General features: G+C 36.7%; 1 long non-coding RNA gene across 1 annotated transcript in view; it reads right to left on the bottom strand.

Annotated features, from left to right (window-relative positions):
• Nucleotides 1–720: 720 nt before the first annotated feature.
• The window catches only part of LOC147825922 (uncharacterized), an 85,410-nt gene continuing 74,754 nt past the window's right edge, over nt 721–11,376 (bottom strand). The window contains exon 4 of the long non-coding RNA XR_015440086.1: nt 721–4,438. This is a non-coding gene — a long non-coding RNA (uncharacterized LOC147825922). The remainder of the gene's footprint in view (nt 4,439–11,376) is intronic.

The following is an 11,376-nucleotide window of genomic DNA, read 5'->3' as shown; positions in this document are numbered from 1 at the left end:
AATTGCTTTTCTGCTTTGAAAGTAGATGTTATCTTTGGGCAACTGGAAATCATCTCTGATCATGAAGGAAAGGAAAAAAGAATTAAAGAAATAATGCTTGGTCACCTAGCCTAAAATCAATAGTTGCCTTCCCTCAGTCTTTTGGAGAAAAATGTGCCCTTGCTTTTAAACCATGGTAGATGTTTTTCTTTATGTGTGTGTACTGTATAGATGCTAAGACATTCTCAATCTCACATTATCCACCTTTGAGAATAATATCACTTCAGTGTTAACAATGATTATAGCCTTGTAGATGACACAGATCTATTAGCTCCTTATTATTGCCAGTAGAAAATCTTGACTTGATCGAAAATCTTTTTTTCCTTCACATTGACAAAGAAATATGCCCCTGAGTTTTCTCTGAAAATGGTTTGTCTCCCAGCTCTGAGAAAAATGAAAAAGTGCTGTAAGATTTAAAGATAGCTTTTCCTCATTATTTCATCTCTCCCACCTGATACTTGCACATTCGCTTTCACTTGCACACTCAACTTCCAAAGTTACTGGCGTCTGTCTCAGATACAGGACCTTCTACACTACTGTGCAACATATAAAAATCTTCCCTGGCATTGTTGATAATCTCCTAGCAAATTTTCTAATGCCCACCTGCATACTCATTATGTTTTCTTCTTTATATTATGTAATTAAGAGATCTTACAAACACTACATGAGAAAGCAGCCTACTTCTGGCCCATTGAGCATGAACATTTCAGAAACAAGTCCCTTTTAGCAGGATCCAAAACAGTACCAGTCCATACCGAATTACTCTATTAAGAAGTGTTATTCAAAGTCTTTTCCAGGAAACATGATTTCTACATTTTTTTTTTTGGTGTGGGAGGGTGCAGTTTCTATAGCAAATAATAAGAGAAATATTGCAGATTGCCTCTCATTTTTAGAGCTTTTTTTCCCAGTCTTTCATTTGCTGTGGTAAGCACAGGCATTTCCACATGTTGTTCTGTTACCCATCTCTTTCCATTTTCTCCTCAATCTAAACTCATTCTTCTATTCTCATTGCCATTATACAGGCTGATGTTCTCCCTGATCTCCCCTAATCAGATTCAAATCTTCTCTCATGCATACTTTATACCACTGGGTACCTCTCCAAAGAAGGCTGATTATAATTTTATGTTTTATTTGTATGCCTTATGTGATAAATATCTACCTTTCCCCCTAGATTGTAAACTCTATGAAAGAAAGACAAGTGCCATGCCTGGTTTTGCTCAATGGAGTATTTAAGTGTTTGATGCATGGTAAGTACTTAATAAATAGCTGTCTATGGAATAAATGACCACAGGAAACACACATATTAATGGCTCAGAAATATCCTGCAGTAGAAATCTGATGAAGTTTGCTTAGGTCTATATTTCTTACATCTATTTGAACCATAGAACTATTTTATCATGTAATTTTCATTAATATCCTACAAAATAAGGGCTTCTAAAATCAATGAATAAACTATTTTCTAAAGAAAATTGTCCATTCATTTTACTATTTTAAAGGAGTCTTAATGTGTATCTAGTTTAACCCATTCATTTGCCATGGAAGGAAACAAACCACAGTAATTATGTAATCATAACACACAGCTAGTTATTTACAGAAAAGAAAAAAAAGACCAGGAACCAGTTCTTCTAATGTCTACTTCAATGGTTTCACAAGACCTTGTGTTAATTCCACAATCTCAGAATTATATGAAATTCAGTTATAAAACAGAGTACAAAAAGGAATTACAACTTGTTAGGAGTTTTATTTAGAGCCATTCTAGTTTGTCTTTAGGTTTATGAAGGTATTTATTGGTGACTTAACCATATAACACTTGTTTAGATTTAGTCATTTAACATTAATGACTATAATGTTAAAAGCTAAAACAAAGACATCACATTCAGTCCTTAGAGAAGCTATTCTTCAATGCTAACAAATTTCACCTTTCATCTTCCAGTGTAAATCCTCCTCTGACCTATTCTAAACTTACTAGCAATGGTATGACCCAAAGAAGACTCTACTTTCTTTTCTTTCTTCATCTTTATTCCAAGCAGATCTTTATATTAGATTTTTAGATTGGATTTTCAGGACCCCAATGAGTTCCTTACAATTGGTACCAAGTTATTGAGCAGTCTATCAGTAGCACCATGGTGCTCCAGAAGAGGCTAATGTTGCTACCTCATTATCTTGGTTTGGATATGGCAAGGGATGTAAATTCACCAACACTCTAGTACTAAGATTTATTTCAGAGATTGAGACTGAATTTTTGTTTCATAGATCCATCTTTTGGATAAAAGGACAAAAGACTCAAATATAACTTCATTATATTTCTTATAGTGAGGATTGCTTAGAATAGACAAGAAATGAGGAAAAAGGTAAGCAATGGTGATACAAAAGAGTAGGAAGTAAAAGTAAAATATGATGGGAAATTGATGAAAAGCCTCTTACTCCAAACCACAGGGAATATTTGCAGTAATATGTGAGTCTGCTGATACAGGGTCTTTCTCTCCCTTGCATATATAAGTCTATCTGTGGATGATCATTTAGAGTCTTTGGCTTTACCTTAGTGTTGCTTAACCGGTACCGAGATTCATTCACCTCTCTGTTCCCCCACCTGACCACCCACTCAATCTCACATTCAAAGATACTCTTGCCTTCTACATGTTGGGAAGCAGGTTTAGGAAACAGTGAAAATAAACCTTTCAAGTTTTAGCATCCAATTGTTGCTTGAAAAAATCATAATTCTTGAATTTCTTCAGATTATAACTTAATTACCAACAATCCACTAGAATGGTAGAATATAAAAAAATCACTACTTTGCCATTGAGCAGATAATCCACAGAGAAATCTATCCAGTTCAACAAAATGTTACATAGAGTCACTACTATATGCTAATTCTTGTGATAACAACATTCTCAGATAAATCAGAAGAGTCAGGAAAACATCTGAGGAATTTATAATCAAAAATAAACAAGAGATGAGAATTCATATTCAGTGGCATCTTTTATGCTTTGGGCTCTGAATCAATTCATCATTCCCTTTAAACTGGGCAGTATCTTTTAGTAGAGTGTTCAAATTCTTGGGTAGTAACTAGCTGTATTTTGGGCCTTTGTAAATGTTTAACAAATGAAGGTGTGAATGTATAGTCATATGAAGAACCCAAATACTTAGAGCAGTTATATGATTATTTCAAGTTAAGTAGCTCTCACTATACAAAAAATATTGCCTAGCCATTTATACCTAGCCACTTATAGAGTTCCCTTTTGGCCTAAAAGTAACAGCAGCTTTACCCACACAGCAGTCAGATTTATGGGATTTGGTGTTAAGCAAACATAGGTGTATATTTCCTAGAGTTATATACTACCAGAGTTATGAACATGGGAAAGTAAGAACAAGTGGTTTCATATCACCAATCCCCAGTTTCCTCGTATATAAAATGCAGGTGAGAGCACCTATATTTCAGGAATTTTGTGAGGATTAAATAAAATATTATTTGAAAGTGCTTGGCATAGTGCTTGACACAGAGTAGTATATAAGTGACAAGACTAAAACAAACACAGAAGTGGCATGACAAATGCTGATTCCTCAAATGTGGCCATGTCCTAACCTTCAGAATCTGTGAACAGGTTACCTTACATGGCGAAAGAGACTGCAAATGCAATGAAGTTAGGGTCTTCAGACAGGGAGGTTATCATGAATTATCAGAGTGGGTCTGAGGTAATGACAAAAATCCTCATAAGAAGGAGAAGGCAGTCGGGGTCAGAAGAGATCTGATAGAAAAAGAGAGCCAAAGTGATGTGGACATGAGTGTAACAATGAGACAGCCTCTAAAGCTGGAACAGACTCTTTGCTAGCACATTCAGAAAGAGTGCAGCTTTACCAACACAATGTGTTTACCCCACTGAGACCAATTTTGGGTTTCTGATCTCCACAATTTAAGATAACACATCCATGTTGCTTTAAGCCACTAAGCTTGTGGTAATTTGTTATAGTAGCCATAGGAAATTATCGTACCAGCACATGCTCTTTATATCTTGATGTCTGCAAGTTCAGAATTAATAATAAAGCAGTATAAAGTTGACAGATTTCTACTATTTTTTGTTAATCCCTATTCTGCTTTCCTCTGCTGTTTTTTTTTGGGGGGGGGTTCTCCCAGTTGTTTCTCCCCTTCTGGGCAAATGATTTGTCAGGAATGCTTCTTCTTCCTGATTGCCCCTTCTGTGGCTGTTACTTTGGAAATCCACGAAAAGGAAAAGCAAGGGATGGAAGAGAGGAATCACCTGCAGAAATAAGAACTCTTAACAAATGGAAGATCCTGTGTATCTGCAGGCGATGTGATTCCAGGCTAGAGGATGTATGTCTCCCTCAGGAGAGCTGCATTTTCCCCACTCTTCTCCAAATATGCTTCTCCATCTCATCTCTCCTGCAGACAGTAAAGGAGAGAATCTGAGGGACTTGTTTAATGGAAGCAAAAGGCCTAAATTTAATCCCTTAGGTAGATTTTTCCATTTTATACCTTATAAAATTCTTCCTCCAAATGCAATTATTGCATTGAATATGAAAGGATAGCTCTACTTTTTGTTTGAAGATATTCATTTATTAATTCAAGAAACACAATTGCAGAACTGTGTCTGTGCCAAACACTTTTATGAAGATTACAATGCTGAGTTAACAGGTCAAAGTTCCCTGAATTAAGGACTTGCATCCCAACAAATAAATAGGTTAAATAAAAGTGAGTACACTTAAAATATATGTCATAATAATTGCAAACTGTGCTAAATATTACTAAGGAAATCAAGCACAGGCAAAGACAGCTAATTCCTGTGGGAATAGGATAAGGAGAGGGCTGCTTTAGATAGAATAGGTAAGGAGAGGTCCTGACATTGAAACTAAGATTACTTTAAAGGATGAATAGGAGGAGATGTATGAAGAACAAGGGCATTATAGAGAGCATCCATGCCAAAGGGCATAGAACATAGAAAGGCCCTGAGACAGATTAAAACTTAGAATTTCCAGGAACTGAAAGAAGTGAGCAGTCACATATTGTAAGGTATATTTGAAACTGTGTAGTCTGTGGATAGTTTTGGAGGCAGCAGCAGGAAATTTGACCTGATTTTGTGTGCTATGACAAGCAATTAGAAATTTTAGATAGAAAATGACAATCTGATACATATTTATACAAACATGCTTAGGGTTATTAGAAGAATGGGTTTGAGAAGAGCGAAACTACAAATGCAAGAGCAGTTTTCATGTTACTAAATATTTCAGCTGAGAGCTGATGAAGCCTTGAACCAAAGTTCCACAAGCAAACCATATTTGAAAATACAATCAAGAGACTTTGTAAATAGATTCGATATGGGGCCTCCTGGCTTGAGAATCAGTGTCAATGGGATGTTATTCCAACTGACACAGAGAAAGTAGACATGAAGAAAAAATTTTGATTCAGGAATAGGATGTTACATTTTGTGTATGGAAGTTTCAAATGTTTGGGAATTATCCAAGCAGAGCTGTCAAATTAGAATTGGGATACATGTTAAGCCTGATTTCCAAGGGACAGGCCTGAACCAGAGAAATAAATGTGAAAGTCATTAAAATACTTATGATACCTAAAGCTAAATGATTTATGATACACCTGGAAAATATGTGGAACAAGAAGATAGCTCAAGAGGAAGCCTTCAGGATCTGAGATGTCAGACAGTAGGGAAGCAAGAGACAGAGGAACAGAGTAAGTGGATGGTGATGGAGAAAGATGGCAGGTGTGTAGAGTAGGCTGGAGTCCAGAGAGCAGAACACCAGAGGAGGATGGTGATGGCAACTATAGCAAATGATCAAGACGATGCCAGTGTGACAGACAGAGAAGTGTCTGTTCATTAGTCAAATGATTAGCCAATGTCATCGCTAATCATCTTTTTAAATTAATTATACTGGTACATTTAAGGTATACAATATAATGACATTCATCATTGAAAAATTGCACCTTTACATAATCCATCTTGGTTTTTATTTTTTTGCAATTCCCCTGCCCTCCCTTCAACCCCTCCACCCCTCCCTATATAAAAAGACTTTGTTTCTAGTTTTCCATTTTCTCACATTAATTCCATTCCCTTCTTTCCCCTACCTCTCCCACTTCCCCTTCCCCTTTGCCCCTTTTCTTCCTATTTCACATTGTCTATTATACCTTTTAGTCCTTACTTACACTTTCAGTTTCTCACACTAGACAAACTATTCCATATTTACACATGTGTGTCCTATTTATTACACTTAAGAGTATTGCTAAAATGTGCATCCATTTAAATATAAATGTCTCTAGTTGCTCATTCTTTTTGGCTGAGTAATACATCATTTTATATAAAAAAAACAACAACACATTTTCTTTTTCCCATCTCCAGTTGATGGGCAAGTGGGCTGTTTCCAAGTTTTAGCTATTACAAATTGTGCTGCTATGAACATGGGTACACATATATCACAGTGGTGTGGTTCTTTTAATTCTTTGGGGAAGATACCCAGCAGGGGAATAGCTGGGTCAAATGGGACTTCCAGTCCTAGTTCTGTGAGGTGTCTCCATACTGGTTTCCACAATGGTTGCACCAGTCTACACTCCCACCTGCAGTGCAGCAGGGTTCCTCTTTCTCCACAGCCCTGACAGGATTTGATATTGGTTGATTTCATGATAGCAATTCTTTCTGGGGTGAGGTGGAATCTCAGTGTTGTTTTTATTTGCATCTCTCCAATGACAAGTGAAGTTGAACACTTTTTTATATGTTTATTTGCTATTTCTACTTCTTTGAGAAATGTCTGTCCATTTCAGATGCTCATTTTTGCATTGGGTCTTTAAATTTGAGAGGTCTGATTTTTTAAAGTTCTTTATAGATTTGAAATAGACCTTTGTCTGAGGGACAGCAGACAAAAATTTTTTTCCACATTTTGGTTGTCTCTTCACACTGCTGGTAGTTTCTCTTGTTGTGCAGAAGCTCTTTAATAAGAAGAGATCCCACCTGTTGATTGTTTGTGCTAGTTCACGGGTAACTGAGGTTTTGTTCATAAGATCTTTTTCTACACCAACTTCTTCAAGAGTTATACCTAACCTCTCTTCCAGCAGGTTCAGCATTTCTGTTTTAATATTTATATCTTTACTCCATTTCAATTTTAGTTTAGTGCATGGTGAGAGATATAGGTCTAGGTTTAATCTTTGGCAAGTTGAAACCCAATTTTTGCAGCACCATTTATTAAAGAGGCTATCTTTCCTCCAGTGAGGTGTTTGGCTCCTTTGTCAAAGATGAGGTGGCTGAGTGTCTGGAGTTGTTTCTGCATCTTCTAATCTGTTCCACTAGTGCTCAGGTCTGTTTCTTTGCCAGTACCATGCAATTTTTATCACAGTAGCTTTGTAGTATAGTTTCAAGTTGGGGATTGTGATACCCCCTGCCACGTCTCTGTTGCCTAGAATTGCTTTTGCTATTCTAGGTCTCTTCTTGTTTCAAATGAATTTTTAGATTGTTTTCTCAAGGTCCATGAAATATGCTCCCAGAATTTCAATTTGGATTGCATTGAATCTATATAGCAGTTTTGGAAGTATGGCCATTTTCACTATGTTGATCCTTCCTACCCAAGAGCAAGGGATATCTTTCCATTTTCTGATATCATCTTCAATCACTCTTTTCAGGGTGCTATAGTTTTCAGAGAAGAGGTCTTTGATTACTTTTGTTAGGTTTATTCCTAGGTATTTCAGTTTTTTGGATGCTATTGTGAAAGGAATTGATTTCCCTATTTCTCTCTCAGTGAATCTGTTGTTCGTGTAGAGAAAAGCTATTGATTTTTATGTGTTGACCTTGTATCCAGCTACTTTACTGAATTTGGTTATTAAGTCTAGAAGACTTTTGGTGGAGTTCTTGGGGTCTTCTATATAGGTATCATGTAATGTACAAATAATAACAATTTGACTTCCTGATTTCCTATCTTTATTCCTTTTATTTCCTTCTCTTGTCTAATTGCTGTGGCTAATGTTTGCAAAAGTATATGGAATAGGAGTGGTGATAGGGACATATTTGCCTTGTTACTGACTTTAGGGTGAAGGATTTCAGTTTTTGACCATTTAGTATGATATTGGTTGTTGCTTTTTCATAGATGGCTCTTATCAGATTGAGGTAGAGACCATCTATTCCAATTTTTTGTAGGATTTTTATCATAAATGTGTGTTGGATTTTGTTGAATGCTTTTTCTGCATCTATTGTGATGATCATATGGGTTTTGTCCTTGGCTCTATTGATATAGTGTATTACACTGATTGATTTGCATATGTTGAACCATCCCTGCATCCCTGGGATGAATCCCACTTGGTCAGGGTGTATGATCTTCTTGATGAACTCTGGCATTCTATTTGGAAGTATCTTATTAAGGATTTTGTATCTATGCTCATTAATGAGATTGACCTATAGTTCTCTTTTTCGGTTGGGTCTTTCTCTGCTTTGGGGATCAAGGTGATGCTTGCTGCTAGGACTGAATTCAGGAGTATTGCTTCCCTTTAAATTTCATTGAAGCGTTTAAACAGCAGGTAGTTCCTCTCTAAATGTCTTATAGAATTTGGCAGTGAAACCATCAGGACCTGGGCTTTTCTTAGTTGGTATGTTTTTAAGTGCATTTTTAATTTCATTGATTGATATTAGATCGTTTATAATTTTTAGGTCATCTTCGTTTAACTTTGGTAATTTATACATATGTACGAATCTGTCTATTTCTTCTGTGTTATCCATCTTATTGGCATATAGGTTCTTGAAGTAGGTATTGATGATCCTCTGGATTTCTGCTGGGTCCGATGTAATTTCACCCTTTCCATTCCTAACTGCATGGATTTGGGCCTTTCTTTCTTTCTTTTTATAAGACTTCCTAAGGGTTTGTCAATTTTGTTTATTCTTTTGAAGAACCAATTCTTGGCTTCATTGATTTTTTTGTATTGTTTTCTTAGTCTCCATTGCATTGGTTTCTTCTCTGATCTTTATAATTTCCTCCTTTGTATGAGCTTTGGATTTATCCTGCTCATCTTTTTCTAGAAGCTTGAGGTTCCTCATCAGGTTGTGTAATTTAGCTCACTCTGTTTTCCTAATATGTGTATTCATTGCTATGAATTTCCCGCATAAGACTGCTTTCATTGTGTCCCATAGATTCTAATATGTTGTATTGTCATTGTCATTTATTTGAAGGAACTGTCTGATTTCTTCTTTAATTTCCTCTGTGACCCATTCATTATTCAGAAGTGTGTTGTTCAATTTCCATTTGTGTATGAAATTTTTGTGGTTTCTTTTGCTATTGATCTCCAATTTCATCTCACTATGGTCTGATAATATACAGGGGATGACTTCTTTTGCTTTGCACTTATTTAAACATGTTCTATGAGTATGTTGTCTGCTTTGGAGAATGACCCATGTGCAGCTGCAAAGAATGTGTAGGGTGGTGCACTCTGTACACATCTGTTAAGCTCATTTGTTCAAGAGTTTCAATGAGTTCTAGTATTTTGTTGCTTATTTTTTGTCTAGTTGATCTATCTATTTGTGACAATGGGGCATTGAGTTGCCCCACTACTATTGTATAGTGCTTATATGACTTTTCATGTCCATTAGTATTTGTTTTATATAGTTGGGTGCACTAGTGTTAGGTGCATAGATATTTATGATTGTTATCTCTTCCTCTTGGATTGCTCAGTCTACAAGGATGTAGTGTCCTTCCTTGTCTCTCTAAATCAGTGTTGGTTTGAAATCCACTTGATTTGCAAAGAGTATAGCATCTCCTGCTTTTTTTTGGGGGGGGGTTCTTGTCACATGGAGTACTGTTTTCTACCCTTTAACTTTCAGTCTAGGAGTGTCTTTTTGAATTAAGTGTGTTTCTTTTATGCAGCATATTGTTGGATCTTGCTTCTTGACCTATTCTGCCAGTCTATTTCTTTTGATTGGAGAATTGAGACCATTAACATTGATGGTTATAACTGATATATATTGACTTCTCACTGTCATGACTTTTTCTTTTTGTTGGATTCTCCCCCTTTGAATTTAATTTCTTTTGGTGCCCGATGGATTCATTCTGCTGGGCTTCCTGGGGTTGTGATCCTTGTTGTCTTTTCCTAGCATATTGTCTAAGACTTTTTTGCAGTGCTGGTTTGGTATTCGTGAAGTTCCTAAGGTGGTCTTTGTCATGAAAGTATCTTATCTCTCCATCAATTTTGAAAGACAGTTTTGCAGGGTACTTCAATCTGGGTTGGAGGTTGTTTTCCTTTAGGGCTTGAAATATGTCACTCCATGATTCTCCTGCCTTGTGGGTTTGTGTTCAGAAGTCTCCTATGATTCTAATTGGTTTTTCCTTGCATGTGATTTGTTTCTTTTCTCTCACTGCTTGTAGAATTTTGTTCTTCTGTTGGGTTTCTGGAATCTTAACTATTATATGCCTATGTGTAGTTTTTTTTTAATCAAGGCTAGTTGGAGTCCTATATGCCTCACTTATCTGTATGTCAAGTTCTTTCCCCCTGCTTGGGACATTTTCTGCCATCACTTCTGTGAACAGTTTTTTTATGTCATCTGCACTCTCCTGTTTCTTCATTAACTCCAGTCACTCTGATGTTATTCTCTTTTGTATTGTCTAGCAGGTGTTGAAATGATTTCTTGTGCTTCTTTAGTATTTTTAAGAAATTTTTCTTTTCCTGGAAGCTAATTGCAATCCTACTTTCTATATCTGAAATTCTATCCTCACGTTGGGTCATTCTGCTACATAAACTTTCAATGGAGTTTTTAATCTCCTGGAAATCTGTTTGCATCTCTTTTATGGATTCCATATGTTTCCTATGTTGGGATTCCATCATGTTCCTCAGCTCCTCTATTTTTTTTATCTGTGTTCCCTCAAGATTTATTAATCATGTCTTGTACTATGGGCACAATCTCTGCTGTTATCTGAGAAATTATTTCTGATTTCATTTTTTCCAGGTCCCCTTTCATTGCCAGTTCAGGGAGTCCAGGTGGTTGAGTATCAAATTGTTTCATCTTGTTGTCCTTTGGGGTTCCCTTAGGTGATCTGGAAGTCTGGTTTTGGGACTTAGTCATGTGTCTTCTCATTTCAACAGATGCAGCCTGTTGTGTTTTTGCTCACCCAGTGGTCTTGAATTCTCTGCAATCCACCAATCAGCCTTTACTCTGCTGCTCACCAATACATCAGTTCCTTGGTTCAGAGTGGTGGCTTTCTGCATCCCTGAGCTGATCTGTTGTCTGGGTGGGCTTCTGGCTGGGGACTGAGCACACTTGAGATGGTATCTAGACATACCTCTCACTGGGGCCCCTATGTAGCTCTTGTCTGGGAGGGCCTTTAGTTGGGGGCTGTGCACCCCAG

This window comes from Heterocephalus glaber, unplaced genomic scaffold (assembly GCF_053883595.1).
Source record: "Heterocephalus glaber isolate CG9 unplaced genomic scaffold, H.glaber_assembly_v1.0 deba00001481, whole genome shotgun sequence".
Taxonomy (NCBI): Eukaryota; Metazoa; Chordata; class Mammalia; order Rodentia; family Bathyergidae; genus Heterocephalus; species Heterocephalus glaber.
Note: the sequence above shows the minus strand (reverse complement) of the source record. Positions and strands in the feature narration are given on the sequence as shown.